The sequence below is a fragment of the Crinia signifera genome, chromosome 3 (genome assembly GCF_055691185.1).
Source record: "Crinia signifera chromosome 3, ASM5569118v1, whole genome shotgun sequence".
Taxonomy (NCBI): Eukaryota; Metazoa; Chordata; class Amphibia; order Anura; family Myobatrachidae; genus Crinia; species Crinia signifera.
The window spans coordinates 124,869,384-124,888,377 of NC_139219.1; positions in this window are offsets into that span (position 1 = coordinate 124,869,384).

Below are 18,994 nucleotides of genomic sequence, written 5' to 3' on the forward strand. Positions count from 1 at the left end.
ATATTCACTGCACTGGGTCCCGTTTCTTTATATATGCACAGAGCGGGACCAGCTCAGTGCTCACTGCTGCCTGAATTCTAAATACCGGTTCAGAGCCGTTCACACTGCATAACAAACGGCTCTGAACCATAGGACTCTGCTTTTTTACCCATTTGCAAATACCGGTTATTTGTAACTGGTATATGCAGACTGACGCTTTCACACTGCAGCTCTAACCATTTTAAAAGACAAAAAAGTTGGCAATATACCGGTTAAGAGCTGCAGCGTGAGGGGTAATAGTGTCTGAATGCACATTTTTCTCAATGTTATGGCTACTGAACATGTATGTGCTCAAAATGTGGCTTTGCCACATAGTAATTCCACTTCCCATCTTATATATGTTGGGAGGTATGTCAAAATGCAGGTGTGACACAAATATTTGTGTTGCAGTTAGCGCTTGTGCCTTTGGACTCATTTATGATGGTCATTCTGAGCAACCATAGGATTGTGCAGGTTTCAGACAGCTGACCGACAATGTCTAGTCAGACATGTATTATTTAGACATTGACAAAAGTTAGACATGCATTATTCAAACATTGACAAAAGTTAGACATGCATTAGTCAGACATTGACAAAAGTCAGACATGCATTAGTCAGACATTGACAAAAGTCAGACATGCATTAGTCAGACATTGACAAAACTAACAACACAAGTAAAATGTTGACATGAAAAATAAATATGTGTACATGGACACCGTATAAGTATGGTTATCGTCAGGGCTATTTTTCTGCAGGCTCCAGGAGAAACTGTGGCCCTTATTCTAGTTCACTCTTTCTGACAAAATATTTCTTAGATGGTCAAAACCATTTTCACTGCAGGTGAGGCAGGTGTTACTTGTGCAGAGATAATTAGATTTGGGTGGGGTTTTACACCTGCCTCACCTGCAGTGCACATGGTTTTGTCCATCTAAGAAATATTTTGTCAGAAAGAGTGAACTAGAATAAGGGCCACAGTTCCTGCTGGAGCCTGCAGAAAAATAGCCCTGGTTACCGTATATTAGATCTACATCTAGGTCTACAGTCATATGGTTGACAGGGTCAAAAGGTCGACGGGGTCAAATGGTCGACAGTGAAAAGTTCGAGAGGGTCAAAAGGTCGACAGTGAAAAGGTCAACAGGGTCTAAAAGTCGTCAGACAATAGGTCGACAGGGTCAATAGGTCAACAGAGAAAATGTCAACATGGGCAAAAGGTCAACATGGAAAAGGTCGGCATGAAAAATGTCGACATGCAATTTTTTACAAAAATTTGAGCCAACATGTGCCGGTATCTCATGTCCTACCATCCACTACGGCATGAAGGGAGAATAGAATAGTGTGCCAAGCACACCGAGGCACCGAGCCTGAAGCATGGCGAGTGCAGCGAGCCATGCGAGGGGACGCAGTACACTCAGACCTATGTCAACAAAGACACAAAAAATAGAGAAACTCATGTCGACCTTTTCCATATCGACCATGTCGACCATTTGACCATGTTGACATTTTGGCTGCCGACCTGTTAACAATGTCGACCTATTGTCTGTCGACTTTTGGAACCTGTCAACATTTTCACGGTCGAACTTTGGACCCTGTCGGCCTTTTGATTGTTGACTTTTAGACCCTTTTGACCCTGTCGACCATTTGACTGTCGATGAGTAGTGGTCGACCATATGACTGTAGATCTAGACATTGTAGATACCACAACAACACTTATACGTTGTCCATGTACACATACTGATTTTTCATGTCAACATTTTACTTGTATTGTTAGTTTTGTTAATGCCTGACTAATGCATGTCTAACTTTTGTCAATGTCTGATTAATGCATGTCTAACTTTTGTCAATGTCTGATTAATGCATGTCTAACTTTTGGTGTCTATCTATTGAATGTCTGACTAAACATTGTCTGTGAGCTATACCACGCTCGGTTGTGCAGAGGTCCGATGCTGTGTCTTTTGAGCAATCTTATATGTAAAGTACATTTATAGAAAAAGTGTAAAATAACCTAGAATAATAAAAGTATTTTTACTTCAAGCTAATGAGTAAAGTAAGGGTGCGGTTTAAATAACTTTACAATACCATTAACCTTTTTTAGAATACAATAACATTATATTTTCCCAAAGAATGAAAACTAAAATAGGATTTTTTTTAAAAGTCTAAAATAAAGATATTTTAATAGCTATCAGTGTGAAAACTCCATTTCACCTAGCACACTTTTTAAAAAACATTTAGAGATCGTCAGTTTGATGTCAGGGTGGCACATTGATTAGCATGGCTTCCTCACAGTGCTGGGCACATGGGCTCAAATCCAACAGGGCACTGGGGCCTGATTCAGGTCAAATTCGGCCCCATTTCAGATGGTCTGGGTCTGCGCATGTGCACAGGTGAATATGCCCATGTGCCAACCCCCTGTGCGAATGCCTTTGGCGAGTATCACACTCGCTGAGGCATTCACATGGGCAGGGGTGCAGGGGACTGGGGCAGGGGAATGGCCAGTGTTTAATGGGCATCCTCTCAGTAATGTCGATGCCTGCTCAGGGTGGGCAGCTGACATTGCATACTGTCAGCACCCACCCCCTTTATCATCAATCTCCGTCTGAAATAAAAGTCAGTCTAGACTGACTTTTATTTGCGAATGCGAAAAAAATCATTAGATGGTCATTGATTTTTCAGTGATGCGGCCACATGGGAGGGGATGTGTAAGTGTACACACCCCCTTGCAAGCAAAATCGGGGATTTGCATGACGTTTACTTTCGCTAGGCTGTGAACATACCAAGCCTAGCGAACAGATCTGAATCCTGCCCTATGTGTGTGGAGGTTGTATTATTTGTCCATTTTTTTTATGTTTATGTTTATCACTCTCCATTGTATCACTTTTTGAAGCTTGATACATCTGTCCCTGTCAGTATCTATCATATCTCTGCTGTATCCTAGAAAAAATATAGAATCTGGTTGGTTGCGATGGTGGATTGACACTTCAGCCACAATCAAATCCTCATTCTTTCATCTGAGGAACATAGCCAGAATCAAACACTTAATCCCATCTGAAGATCTGCCAAAAGTCATACATGCATTTGGATCATCTCGTTTGGATTACTGCAATGCCCTTTACCTTGGTCTACCAGCAAAAGAACTGCACCGATTACAGCTGGTACAAAACACAGCTGCCAGGCTGTTAACTAACCAGCCCCGTTCTAGCCACATTACTCCCATTCTCTACTCCCTTCACTGGCTGCCAAGAAAATGGCAAATCATTTTCAAGATCAATCTACTGAATTTCAAAGCCCTACATGACTAAGGCCCAAGATACCTGAAGCAGCTTCTGATTCCATACTGTCCCAGCCGATTAATGCGGTCTGTAGATGAAGGACTTTTAGCAGTACCTAGGATTTCCCGTAATACATCTGGGGGTCAAGCTTTTAGCCATTCAGCTCCAACTTTATGGAACTCACTTCCCCGCACAGTTTGAGAGACCCCACTCTAGAATTCTTCAAAAACAGACTCAAAGGCGAGGGGACAAGGAAAACATGTTAAGTAATCCGTGTCCGCTCGCCACGCTTCGGGAGCGTGTTCCGCGTCCGCTCGCCATGCTTCGGGCTCAGTGGCTCGCTACGCTCGCCACACTTTCTATTCTCAACTCCACGCCGACATGGATAGTGGGGGTAAGAAAAGGTTGGAGGACGCTAACCCCGGCGCTCGCCACGCTTCGGGTTGACATTGATCGTGGGGTGGCGTTAACAATTGGGGGGACCATTTCACACTTCAGGGTGGCTAGTTGGGGTCTGTGGGCCATTTAACATTGTTCCCTATGTGAAATCGGGTCAATTGGGCCATTTAACATTGTTCCCTATGTAAAATCGCGGTAATCGCGTCGGACGCATCGCATGCGATTTTTTGGCCGCATGCGATGCGACCGACGTGATTTTTTTCCTTGCGATGCCTTAGATCAAAATCGTGGGCGCCGTTTTAGGAAACAAGTACCCTTTCCAATTTACTCAAGCGTTTCCTTCAGTCCCTTAAGTATTGTTTATGAAAAGCTTTTCTTGTTTCTGTACTGTATTACATAAATTCTATCTGTTAAGCGCCTTAAGTCCTATTGGAGAAAGGGCGCTATATAAATAAAAACTGTAAGGCCAACCTTGCGGTACCCAATAACTCAATAAGGTTAACAGTTGTAATGAAAATCCGTTTAAGGCTAAGAATTAATGATATTGTCCAATATCTGTTGACTCCTTATGAATGCAAAGGCCAACTGAGAGTATATACAGCATTCGTGTTAGCTACATTTTATGTTAAGATTGAGGTAGCATATTGTGGTGGACGAGAATGAGCTATTGCTGAAATAAAAACCTTCATGATCTATCTGAATTCCTGTAAGTGGTTTATGGCACAACATAATTCCTGTCACATTTACTAGGCATACATTCTAGTCCTTATCACTAGTTACAGCGTTTTCCCAAGTAGGCCCTTATACTGACTACGTAGTCAGATATATACTCAGGTGTGGGCACTTCTATTTTAGGTAGCTTGTATGTGCGGGGATCCAGAGTGCGTTACACTTACACATTCTGCTTTCCGAGACTCACACACAAACACGTCACCATAGCCTCAAACACACACAGTTCAACAATAGCCTTACACACACATGCTACCCTATACCCTCACACTAACATACTGCCACCATAGTTTAACACACCCATGCTACCCCACTGCCTCAAACACAATTCCTGATCTGAAGCCAAGCAAAGGGGGTGTGGCTTTTGGGGGCTGTGGTTCAAGATCATGTTTGCTGATGTCTTCTCAGATTAAGCAACAATCTGAGGTTCATAATACAGAGAGGACATGGCAGGGAATAATCTGCCACTGCCAGCATGGCCAAGGTTAGATGTTATAGTGTTGACTGAAGACAAAAGGTTGTGCCATTCGGATAACAGCATACCAGTCGAAGGCCATGACATCCAGTGTGTCATGAATTAAGGTGCATGGACGCACCACTTGCCGGCTCACTGGTGTTTTCTGCGCTGGAGGTCCACTAACGTCACCATCAGTGGCCACAAACATTGGCATGATGTCTCTGAGTCACCCCCATTGTCACCCTGGTTAACCCGGCATTCTTCAATTCCATGCTGCATGAGCACCGCCATAACACCCGGGGCCAGCTGAATTGTAAACTTCTATCCACAGTTTCCAGGAATTGTCATGTGACTCAAGTCTATTCAGTGCCTTGAACAAATGTGTGAAGAGCATCTCCAGAAACTGCTTCCTATGCTCCAGGATTAGCTCCTTGCTTCCTATGCTTCTGGTATCTTGGTGATGCAATGAACCCTGTTTTTCTCCTGCTGCAAGTATCTCTCCTACTATTTAAAATTTACAGTAGTCCTGTTGAAATATATCTTCACTCTATCCGGGAATTTCCAGCCAGTACCATCGGCTCCCAGGCTGAAGGATCTCCCCATTGGCTCCCAGACCGAGAATTACAACCAATGGGCTCCCAGGCCAAAGAAACTTACCATTGGTTCCCAGACCGGTAGTTATCACCAATGGCTACCAGGCTGGGGAACCACGCCATTGGTTCCACCATCGGTTCCCAACCTGATTAAGACTTGCAGTATCTGTACTCCAGCATGTCAAGGTCATCAGGCGACCAGGACAGGGAGCTTCAGGAGACCAGGACAGGGAGCTCCCTGGTGAAGACCACCAGCAAGTTTAACCCCGCGCTCTTGTACCTGGTCTTAGTCAACTCCCAGTCCCAGTTGCACCCTTGTGTACCTCTCACCTCATTGCATGCACTCCAGATATATCAAATTCCCAAGTTTATTGTTTCCAGCGCACTTCACTGGCCAATTAAGGTCACAGCTGGGAACTGCAGACAGTGATGAAGTAATTTAGAAAATAAATGTCACTGTCTTTGGAATACAGTAGTTACTATATCACAAAGAATGCATGTTCTGCATGAATTCACCTTTAGAAAAGGTAAATACTGTTAACATACAGTAAACTAGTTTATATTTTATGTTTATATATGCTCCAAATTGCCATCATATCAGATAACAGAGAAGTCATTTTCACTAAAGGCAATAGACAAACACCTTTACAAGTCAATAAAGATACTTTCACAAAAAAAGAAATAATATGTTACGTGGCTCTTTGTGAATGTGAGCAAACTATTGAGTTTATACTGTGTGTGTTCAATTTAGACACTAAGGTGGAAATTTACTAATATGAATTTGTGGAAAAAAAACATATTTTCCTAGGAAAATACGAATTTTTTGGGTGTATTCGTATTTTTGGCATTTACTATGCCAAAAATACAAATATTCGTATTGATATTGATGGGACATTCGTATTTGTATTTACAAATACGAATGCATACACCATCGTTAGAATACGACAGGAATCACCATTCAAAAGAATGGTGACTAGTGATTTACTAAGCAGCCATATTGAAAATACAGCTGCTAATTGGCGTGAAACGGCCAGCCAAACACAGCAGAAAAATACACTTTATTTTCCTGTCGTATTTGGCTTTAGCCTGCACGGATCAGTCAGATCCGTGCAGGCTTTAGTGATGAAAAAAGATAAAATTAAATAAATGAATGAAAAAAATTAGCATGGGGTCAATCAGGAGCTGAAAAAGTCGGCTCCTGATTGGCCGCCTAGCGGCCAATAGAATCATTCTATGGAGAGGTGCGGAAGATGAAACATCTCTGCGCCTCTCACAGTCCGATGTGGGGAGCTGCTGGAGTCGCCGGCATGTCATAGAAGGTGACAGAAGACCAGGACTACGGCGGATCAAGACTACAGATCTTCACAGGAGAACCTGGGTGAGTTGGATTTCCTTCCACAGGTCCCCCATAGATTTCTTCGGACCCAGATGGACGCCGACAGACGCTGCCGACATGGACATCGACATGGAGCCGAATGCCAACATGGATCCGGACCAGGACAAGGCACCGGACCAAGACCCAGGGACCTACCTACGGGCTCATGATAGGTAAGTATCAGTATGTATGGGCTTTGGATGTATTAAAGTTTTATTTTTATTGTGTGTCATTGTATGTTTATTTCACTATTTTTTTTACTGTGGAACTACAAGTGCCAAGCGGGCCCTTTAATGCCCCGCAGGCTGGGACTTGTGGTTCTCCAAGTCCCAGCTTGCGGGGGAGACTTACTGGGACTCATAGTTCCACAGTTAAAAACAATAGTTTTTTATTCTATTGTTTTACACTCAATCAGCCTGGTGGCCACCGCTCCAGGGCCACCAGGGACAGCACCAGGTTTCAGCCTGGTCAGGTAAGTCCTGGAGGTGGGGGGGGGCCTTTATTGGGGGGGTCCCCACTCCCCCAGGGCCCCTGGCCAGGCTGACTGGTCAGTAGAGTGATGTTTTGGCCACGGGAACTTATATAATAAGTGTCCCCCGGCTGTGACATTACCCTGCTGGCTGGTTTGGCCTGGGGCTGGTTCTTAAAATACGGGGGACCCCTAGTCATTTTAGCCCCCCCGTATTTTGCCAACCAGCCCCGGACCTGGAGCCTGGGGCTGGTTTTAAAAAATCGGGGAACCCCTATTTGATTTTTTATTACCGGCCCCGGCTCCATCAGCCTGGTGCTGGTTACAGCTGTGGGGGGACCCCACGCTGTTTTTATTTTATTTTATCTGACTGATCCGTGCAGGCTGCCTTTAGGAATTCCTATTAGCGGCCGTATATACGGCCGTTAATACAAATTAATGCGACATCGGAGGGTTACAAAGCAGTCGTATTTGACTGCTTTGTAAATTCCCTCCGGAACACGACTTTGCATACGACGTATGCAGTCGTATCCATTCGTAGCAAGAATACGAATACAATTTTTTGTATTCGTATTCTTAGTAAATTTCCCCCTAAGAGGCTGATTCAGACCCAAATTTGGCGGATGGCAGGCGGATGGCAGTTTAGACTGACTTTTCTTAGTGAAGGCAGGAGAAATCATGCAATGGTGAGCAGCCATCAAAGGATTTCTCATCCTTGAGGCCACAGGCCTAAAGGGCCTGATTCAGACCTGTTCGCTAGGCTGTGTATATTTGCAGCCTAGTGAACAGGTAAATGCATGCCCATAAAACACTGCGTGTTACCCTGCTTCCGCCCCATGCTCACCCCTTTCCCGCCCCTCCTGAAGAGAATGGACCAGCGACTGTGAAACTCGCCAAAGCCATTCGCTCACGGGATTTGCACGTACGCATATTCGCGCATGCGTATGCACAAACCCCGACCATCAGGGATGAGGATGAATTCAGCCCTATACGAGCGGGTCTGAATAGGCCCCTAACTGAGGAGAATTGTTGTACATTCCCTATATGGTGTTATGCTAGCTAGCTATACTAGACCATATAGTCCTCTATAACCTCTGTACATCTTTAAATGTTCTTAACAACCACAGGCCTACCTTATGTATCTCTATCCTCATGCTTCCCAATGTCTCTTCTGCCTCATGGTCCTCTTTGTTTCCCCATCCTCAGGTCTTGCCAGTGTCTACCACCTTATGCCTCTCCTGTGTTTCTGTAATGCCTCAGGCTACAGTCCTGTTGTGCAGTAGGGAGTGTGCAGGATGGAGACCAAGAGGTCCCCAACACCTATATTAGTAATAGGTTTACATTAACTATGTAAGCAGGGCTTATCTGATGTTCTTAAAATTTTAATTCCAGTAACCTTTTCACATTTTTCAATGTTATTTTTTCAAAGTTATAGGATAATAATAATGTGTAAACAACTGTGGATAAAGCAACTGAGAAGGAAGGGGATCTACAAGTCTCAATTTCTGGTGACTTAAAGTCAGGTAGGCAATGTAACAATGAGCAATGAGGAAGGTAAGTCAGGTGCATAGTTGCATAGGGAGAGGTATCAGCAGTAGAAAGAAAGAAGTAATAATGCCACTGTATAGGTCATTGGTACAACCTCATCTAGAGTACTGTGTCCAGTTCTGGAGGATATATCTCTAGACACATTAGAGATGGTACAAAGAAAGGAAACTAAAATGGTACATGGTTATAGCAAAGGGTATCCTGCACCAGTATACATTTCTCACTGTGGTCTCTCTTACTGTCAACTCTCCCAGATGCCTCTCATAACATTATGTGGAGTTAAATTCATACGAGGCTCTCATGAGGTGCCACCCACTATGTGATGCCTTAACAAAGCCTTATGGGTGAAACAACCGTAGCCTATTATGGGCTGTTATGTGATCCTGACAATCTGATTATAATGTATATGTGGCAATCAGATAGAATCTATACAGAAATATAATTGACTATAGCACATTGTGGCAGTGTAATGCTGCCCATACATATGTGAGATATCGAATGCAATCATTGGATTTCGGACACATCTGGCCCATAAATCGAATGATTGCATGCATTTTTAAGCTGACATTCGACGTGATGTTGCATCAATAGATATGATGAGCTGCACATAATATGTATCGAATTGCATGAGCAATCGCATGTGGTTTTTAACCACATGCGATTGCTCGAATGCAATCAGCGGTGGGTTCGGGGAGCGGGGCAGGGATGGGTACCGGAGCGCTGGCGGGGAGCCGGTACCTTAATGCTGGGGACCAGAGGGACTCAGCAGCAGCAGGGGAGGCATGGCGGTTGTGTAGCGTAGAGCTTTCAGGCGGCGGGACGCAGCAGCAGATGAGAGAGAGTTCTTTGAACCAATCAGCAGCCCCTGACTGTGAGGCTCTCTCAGCGGCCTCAGCCAATCAGAGGGCCGTCCGTGTTTCAAAGTCAACTGCTGCCGCTGACAAGTCCCGCCGCCTGAAAGCTCCACCGCTATGGTTCCCAGCTCCGGTCCCGCCTACACAGCCGACACACCACCCCTCCAGCACCCGATGTCCATCGCAGGATGGCATGCGACATCCGGTGCTGCACTGGGCACCACTTGATGCGATCAGATGCAATGGGACATTGCATTGTGATGTCCCATCGCATCGGAAAGCACATATGTATGGGCAGCATTACACTCAGAACAGAGCGATAGAGACTGACATTGAAACAGAATATTGTTTCCACTCAGGCTGGGATTATTGTATCAGAATTGTAACATCTTAGCAAAAGGAGTTAAGGTATATGGGATGTTTTCCATAGCAACCAATTAGATTCTATCTAGTATCTTCTAAAAGCTGCTAAATAAATAAGAAGTAGAATCTGATTGGTTGCTATGGGCATCACCTCGTCTTCAATAGAACTAGTAAATTTACCCCTTCATATTTAGCCATATTATATGAGTGATTGTCCCATATATGGTATTAATGACAATATTTTCTATTTTTTTCCTGTTAAGGGTACTGGGACTTTACATGAACAGAATTGCTGCTGGTGATGTGTTTGTAGATCTACTATATAAAAGTGAAAATGTGTCCTTCTGTCTGAGTCTCTATACAAATCCATAGTTTACAAGACAAGATCTTGAAATCTTACATATGAGCGCATTAAACACGGCCGAGGCAACACATTTTTTTTTTAATAAAAATGAATTACTGTTAATGTTTAATAAAAAAATGTAAATTTTTGCTGTAGCTCATATTTATGTCCCAGCCTAACTCCGGAATGACTGCAGCAATTTACACCAAACTGGTACACATACAGTATGACTTACAATCTGGGAACAAACACTGTGGGGGTAACACACCCCTAGCACCCCTAGGGGTCGGACATCAGCACAGCGTAAATCAGGAGACAGCATAACCCCGGAATGGCTGAAGCAATTTACACCAAACTTGGTACATATATGATTTACAATCTGAGAACAAACACTGTGGGGGTAACACACCCCTGGCACCCCTGGGTGATGCAACAACACAAAGTATTTCAGCAGACAGCATAACTCTGGAATGACTGGAGCAATTTACACCAAACTTGGTACACATACCAATTACATTCTAGGGGTGAGGCAGCAACCTATATCAGGACATATATGATATGTCAGTGATGACAGGGCTGCATATGACAGGGACAGTGACATGATGTGGGGAGGGGAATGGAGATAGCACAAACCCACACACTGAGATACTATTAATGGAGATAGCACAGACCCACACACTATAGTGGCAGTAGCAGGGTCCCCCAGCAGCACAGATTATATCAGGAGATCAGTGGCATAACTATAGCTTGGTGGCTTGGAGGTACCATGGGTTTGCGGATTCTATTGCTGCTAATGGGGCCACCACCGCTGAGTCTGTTGCTGCCGGCCCGCTGGGACCAGCAGAGCTTCTTGTCTGCCATCCCGGCGATCCTCCTATTTCCATTATAAATACCCCACGGAAAATGGCAACCCCCCTAACAGAAGACGGTTATTAAGGATGCTAGAGGAGGTGACGGCCTCCTCTTGAATCCTAAATAACGGTCTGCTGTAAGGCAGCACCCATTTTGCAAGTGATATTTTAAATGTAACAGGAGGATCTGCTGGTCTGGCGGCAGATGCAGTGGTGAGGGGGTGAGGGCAGGGGGTGGAGGTGAATGCACAACTTTAGTGGATTTTAGTGGTGGGGAGGCACACATATTGTAGTTACACCACTGAAGGAGATGCATAATATAACCAGTGCCAGATTAAGGTCTAAATGGGCTTGTAGCTGAAAATGATCAAAGGCCTATTATGCGCAATAATAGGGGTTGTGGCCAGCACCTAATAATGTGGGAGGCGTGACCAGTGTTCTGTTTGGGTGGTCTGCTCATGGGTGTGTAAATGCTTTCAACTAATTATATATGCCTGGAAAAGGCAGGGGGCTGGCATAGGAAAAATGCAGGGAGATATATTGGCGGGTGCACCTTTAGAGGGAGGATGCCGATGTCCTAAGATACTTGCGGGGTGAGGTGGCACTCCAGTCATGAAAAAAATACTCAAAGCTGAAACTTTTAGACATTTCAACATTTCAGCACCTTTTATGTGGTCACCATATATCCCTTATACAAATCATGCAACACAATAGTAACCCCCTTATACTGTACTTGCCTCTTACACATTATGCCCCATGGAATGAGCCAAAGTTCACACTATGGCACACGGATTCAGTCAAATTTCACGTTATGCCACACAGATTAAGTCAAAATTCACATTTTACCACATGGATTGAGACAAAATACACACTATACCAAACAGATTGAGCAATAATGCACAATATGCTTCATAAACAGGGGCATAGCACGCCAAAGGCGCGCATTAAAAATTTACACCATAATGCCCATTACATGTTCACCCACACACCATAATGTCCATTATGTATTATGCCAAACACCATAATGCCTATTACAAATTATGCTACATACAGTAAGTGCTACTTACCTACATGCCCATTGCCACGGGTTCAATGGTCATTGCCAGGGGTTCCATGTTCATTTCCATGTGGGATTACATACTCATTGCCAAGGGGGAATACATGTTCTCGGTAACTGGCGGACAGCCGCTGCCAGGCAGAAATTACAGCCATTGAAAGCCGGGCAGAGAGCAGTGGGCTGCCTGGCCATATTCAGAGCACTGCAGGTCCTAGCTATTTGAAATAATACCCCTTTCACACCAGAAAATGCAGGGACTTACCCGGGAATATGGTCCCAGGATCATGCAGGGACAGTCCCAGGCTGGCCCCTTTTACAGCAGCCTAGTCCCTGCATTTTCTGGTATGAGGGGGAGAGAAAACCATCACCCCCTTTAAACAACCAGCTATATCTTCGAAACCACCTGACCCATTTACATGTGGGCTTTAAATGATTTTGGTCCCGTGAAACTGGGCCTTTGGTTCCAGAGAAATCTGTCCTCAAACATGAACAGCAATGAAATTACATTTCAGAAATAAAAAAATTGGTTTACCCGCAATATCTCTAGAACCAATTAACCCATATGGACCAGCTTGGTATCAGATTAAAGGCAATTTGGGTTTGAATGAGATCAACCTCGAGCTTCTATGATGTTGGAGGGGGAACTGGCAGCCATTGGAACCAGGTGGGGGTCGGAATTAACAGGTCCCATGTTATCCTATGGGGAAAACGTTCCAGGTTTGCCTGGTGGTATCTCCGGTTCCCGGGGGGCTATCGACGTGGGGCCATGCTCGTTGAAAAGCCCTAGCCCTCAGCGCTGGGTGAGATGGCTGGGTATCGCAGTTATACAGAACTGATACAATGTTCACAGCTCTGTATATTCCTTCTCCATAAGACACTTGCCACATTAATTCTAAGTTCCATATTCCAGTTATACTGTATATAAAATTGTATCAATATGGGTTCCAACTAAATGGAAGCTTATTGCAATATTTGTCCTGTAGTTGATATATTCCCTATTAATAAGACACTTTGACCAACTGCATTAATTAGGAGTTTTTTGACCCGAATGTCGAAACATTCGCCCTAGTGGATGGTAGGGCATGAAATACCACCTGTCGGCGCATGTCGGGTCAAAAAACTGTGAAAAAACCCCTGTCGACCGAAAGTCATGCCAACTTTTTCACCTGTCTACATTCTATATGTCGATATTTTGACCTTGTCAGGATTTTAAATGTCGGTATTTTGACCTTGTCGGGATTTTACATGTTGGTATTTTGACCTTGTCGGGATTTTTAAATGTTGTTATTTTGACCTTGTCAGGATTTTTAAATGTTGGTATTTTGACCTTGTCTGGATTTTGACCGTCGGTCAATAGTTGTCGGTATTTTGACCGTCGGGATTTTGACCGTCTGGATTTTGACCGCATCCTCTGTTAATGGCTGGGTTCTGGTTATATAGAAGCTTGTTACAACAATTATAGTTTCTCTGTGGTAAGAGTTTTCCCTCTTAACAAGACATCACTAACAGCATTAATTAAAAGTTCAGTGTATAATTGTATCCGTTGTATCTGTGTATTAGTATTTTGGTTTCTGATACAGTATATGGAGATTCTTATTGTTTCAACTACAGTATTACATTCAGGATATATTTTCTGGAACACAATTACTTTATTATAAACTTAAAGTCACTGTCTCACTAGACACACACATTATATATATATATATATATATATATATATATATATATATATATATATATATCCATACAATACCCCGGCACTCTGCTCCCAGATTCTGGGATAAATCCTGCCCCCGGTGCCTGATCCTTTAGGGCTCGCACCCCAAATATCCACTGCTTCACAAGAAGGCACTCAGGAGACTGTCAGCTTGGGTGAATCAACGTGAAAACCACATCCTTTATTGTCTACGTTTCGTGGACCGAATCCACTTCCTCAGGACCGGTTGGTCCTTCCTGTATATGGACCTTCCTGTATATGGAGGACAGAGCTCCTAAAGGAGCCTGTCTCTGCGATGTGTTCAGTTGGGTGCCGGGGGTCTGTGCATGAACCCCCGCCGACCACATTGCCTGGCCAGCAGTGCAGTCTGTAGTCTACAATGGACTAGCACCATTTCAGAATTGCAGTAGCTCCGGGACCTGATGAGATGCTGCCTGAAACTGATAAATCTGTAGGGGATGCAGCTGCCGGTGGGGCCGGAGGGATCATAGTAGGCATCAATATTCGGGGGATACTTAATATTTGCAGCTAACCCCTGAAAACGGGTATTTGCGGGGAATTAGCTACAAATATTAAATGATGAATGGGCCACTTAGTCTCCGATGCCCGCTCTAGCGATATAGAAATAGGAGTGGTGGACCAATAGGAGGTGCACACTGCCTATCATGTGTCCGATTACACCCACATACTGGGAATAAAATTTTAAATTATACATTTGAATTTATATTTAAAAACGTATTTTAATGTAAAACATTTTAGAGAGAAACATATTTCAATATTTTTCATTTTGTGGGAAGACAGCATGAGTAAACTGATTCTCTGCTCCTTCTTATTGATTAAAGTCTGCTATACATTTGACTTATAGTGTGTATACACGGTTAGAATTGCATGCTTTTTTAGGGCTTCAGAGCCCGAAGCGCTGCCGATGCGCACTCCCGTGTGAGCGCATATCGGCAGCCAGATAGAGAGGGCAGGCAACACTATATAGTGCAGATTGGCACTATATAGTGTAAATTGTGCCCCTCTGTCATGCCGTGAGATGCAAGTCCCGATGCGATCTGATCGCATTGGGACTGGCATCTCACGGCAGTATCTGCTGTGTGTACACACCTTAAAACAGATTTTACATTATAATCCTTTACTAAACAGATTGTGATATCCTGGTGCTGAAACTTCTCTCATACGTTACATCAGATGTTTAGTTGCATAGGAAGAGGAATCATTAGTAGGATAAAATAAGTAATAATGCCACTGTATAGGTCATTGGTACAGCCTAATAAGAAATAATAAGTTCAGTACTGAAGACAATGCTCAGAATGTAATGAGACATGATTTTGATCCGATTTTGGCAAATGTCTGATTTTTATGATAAAATCATACATTTTAAAAAGGTGGGTAATAGAATAGCCAAATAAGAGCTTCCACTAAAAAGTCTGATCCAAATGTTTTCACCATGATAAACATACAATTCGGCCAAAGTAATGGGAGATGAGTTTGAAAGTCCAACACAAAACAGAAAGAAAAAAAGTCGGACATAATTAGAGCTGTTTTTTTCATTTGAGTTCTATTCAGCAATATTTAAATTCACATACAAGTAAAAATTACAGCACATTTGTAGCAAACAAACATTGTAAATGTTATTTCAAACCTTAAAAATGTCGAATATATTTTGATCGGTCAAAATAGCTCAAACAGTAGAGCAATATAAACATGTTTGGGATAGGCATATGAATATTATTACAAGGAACTACATGATCATAGGAAATACTTTGGGCTGCGGCTAGTCACAGTTGAGGTTACCTAAATGTAAGACAAAATGGACAGACTAGAAGGACTCACATTCTGCCATAAAGCTCTTTTTTACTAAGATGGGAGCTCTACTGAAGAAGTGATGTTGCTCATAACAACCAATAAGATTCTATCTATCATCTTCTAGCAGATGATAAATTAATAAGATGTATCTAATAGGTTGTTATGGGCAACACCCCATCTCCTATCTTATTAAATTTACCCCTAAAGTATATGTCTATATTTCTGTGTAACTGAAAAGAATAAATGTGATATATTTGTTTAACATGATTAGAGATAAATAATGAATTTAGTGCCATTAGATACTCAGAAGTTCCATCTTTGACAAAATACAGTAGGCATATATTTGTAGATCAACATTGATTGTAATAATTGATAAGTAATTACTCAGTACACAGGCATTTAAAAATGTAGAGAATTTGTTTGAAAACTCTATGATCACTTTTGTTTTTGCCGTATTTTTCCTTTGCTAATTGTCCCTCATAATGTATAGTTTACTATATCTTGTACATCTGTTCTATCAATGTGAATACTGTATCATTATGTGCATGTAATGTATCTTTCATGTTTAGTTTGTCAATTACAAGATGCTACAAAATCTGATGCCTGGAACACACTAGACGAGTAGCTGCTCTTGGACTAGTTCATTGGTGCCACTGGGTAGTCAATATAGCACATACACACTGAACGACATTGGGATGCCATTGGGATGCCAATGGGCAGGGACCAATTTAGGGGTCGGGCAACCTAGGCACATTATTCTCTGCCCCCTATCACATCACTTCTCCCTTCACTTTGGGCTCAATGTAGATGCATCAAGGCCCCCAAACAGCCTCAACTTGAACCCAATAACACCTTCAGGACCACAATTTGCTGTCCATTATCCCACTTCTATCAGTTGCAGAATAAATATAAAAGAAATAAGTGATAGTTATATAAAAAAAAGCCGCCCCCCAGTAAGTGCCTCCCCTAGGCACGTGCCTGAACTACCTAGTGGGAAATCCACCACTGCCAATGGGTTCCCTTCTGTGCTGCAGTCGCTAATAATGTTTTCATATTGAGCTGCATGCACAGTGAGCACACACACAAGACGAGTTTCTAAAGGGCCTCATGAGCAATATATATTAAAACTCATCTAGTGTGCATGGCGCATTACACCTGCAATCATCATAAATTTTATGAAAGTCTTTTTCACTTTAAAACAAATAGTTATATGATCTTCAATTTACTTTCTTTGGTTTAATCCATATTTTACTGTATTACTTGCAATAAGGAATGTATTACTATGAGTATTTGACTAATTTCAAAATATGTTAGATACTGTACTTATGTAATTGTAAATGTCTCCACAAAAGCACATTGTCACCGATAATACTCTTCGTGGGTATCCAATTAGGTGCAAATCATTTTTTTTTTTTTACAATGTTACGCCAAAATTTTGGTATTTAGTTATATCTTCTGTTAAAAAAGCAAAACAAGAAAACAACTTTTTCATTTAAAAACACACAGGTTCAGTGAAATCTGTGTATTTTCACCACCGCAACTCCAAAAAGGCAGTGGTGCCAACTTATCGAGGCTAATATGATAGCCCTCAGCGAAGCAATTTTCCACAATCAATGATCGTGGGTAATTGATTCCCCCCCCCCCCCCCCCCCCACACCTTAATCTTTTTAGTGCTCTTGAGAGTAAATATATAGAGATATAAATGTAGATAATATGAATTCTACAAAGTAGCACCCTCTACTACACCACTCCATACCTCTGCCCCTCTATACATCACTTCAGCTAAAAAAAAAAAAAAGTTGTACAAATATTTTAATTTATTTTGTTTGCTATATTTCAAGAATTACTAACAGTTACTGAATAAATAATGAATTCACTATGATATTACTATGCAAATATTTAATTATATTACTTATCCATAGCTATAAAAAAAAATCACTTAATAAAATACATTCTGTCAATGTAACAGTAAAACATACTTATCTCTTTCCTTTCTAAGGCTGGTACTCTCACTATCCATCAGTGTTGAATTAATGTTATCTTTCATCTGCTCGGAATACAAGCTGCTTGTTTCATGCATGAGTGAGAACAGTATAATGAGGACTGGTTTATCTGTCCTGCAGTCACTAGATTACCTTCATGACTAGGTGTGGCTGAACTACAGTAGGAAGGCTTTATAAATAAACAATGTGAAACAACTGATGGGGAAGTTTTACACATGTTTATTCAGCTACATAAAAATAGTTTATGGCATGTTAACTTTACAGGTTAGTGAACAAATAGATACAGTAGGTACGCTACTAATACAGACTTTTCTTTGTGGACCTGATTTAAGTTGAACCTAATGTAGGGTACACACCATGATCGTGAGCAGACCATGAGACGATCGTATGTTGGTCACACGATCTGTTGGAGAACACGATCTGCACACATTCTGCCTATGATCCGATCACGATGTGTACGAAGTTGAAGGGATCTTTTACAAATCCTGACTGCAGCAGGTAGGATCTCCAAAACGACCAAATGACCAGTGAGGTCACACATCGGATCGGAATCGGATCTAAAACATGCGCCCAATTTACATACAATCGGTTGAAATTGCAGTGAAAATGCAGTCGTTTTCAGGATGCAAGTGGAAAAAAACAGTTTGATGGATCATTATTTGTGAAAGGATCTGCAAATACTGTATTGCGCTATTTTGCAAGTGCTTTTTTTTCTTTCTGAGTGTTCACAGTCCACAGAGTTTTCTCTTTTGAATCAGGCCCTATGAGTGACACAGGGGAGACCCAGGAAAACTGTTTCTTTGAGCAGTCCCAGGTCCCCAGTTAAGAGAAAAGGTTACAATCTCCTAGGTGATACACCTTTAAAGTGTATTGTGGTCTTGCAATTAGAGATGTTTTAATTATTCAAAATGTTATCAAATTCCATTAATTCAATGGCCCTGACCTTTTCCAAATACAATTTTGATTTTTGGTTTAAAAATTGTATTTAATACGTTCAAACTAGCATTACAATTGGTGATGCCTTTTGCCTTTTTAGTATCTTTTGTCCTTCCTCAAATGAATAAATTGATTTGGTCCCTAGAATATATTTGAAAATAGTCTGACTTTTAGGGTGACTAATAGGATGAGAGATTCAGAAAG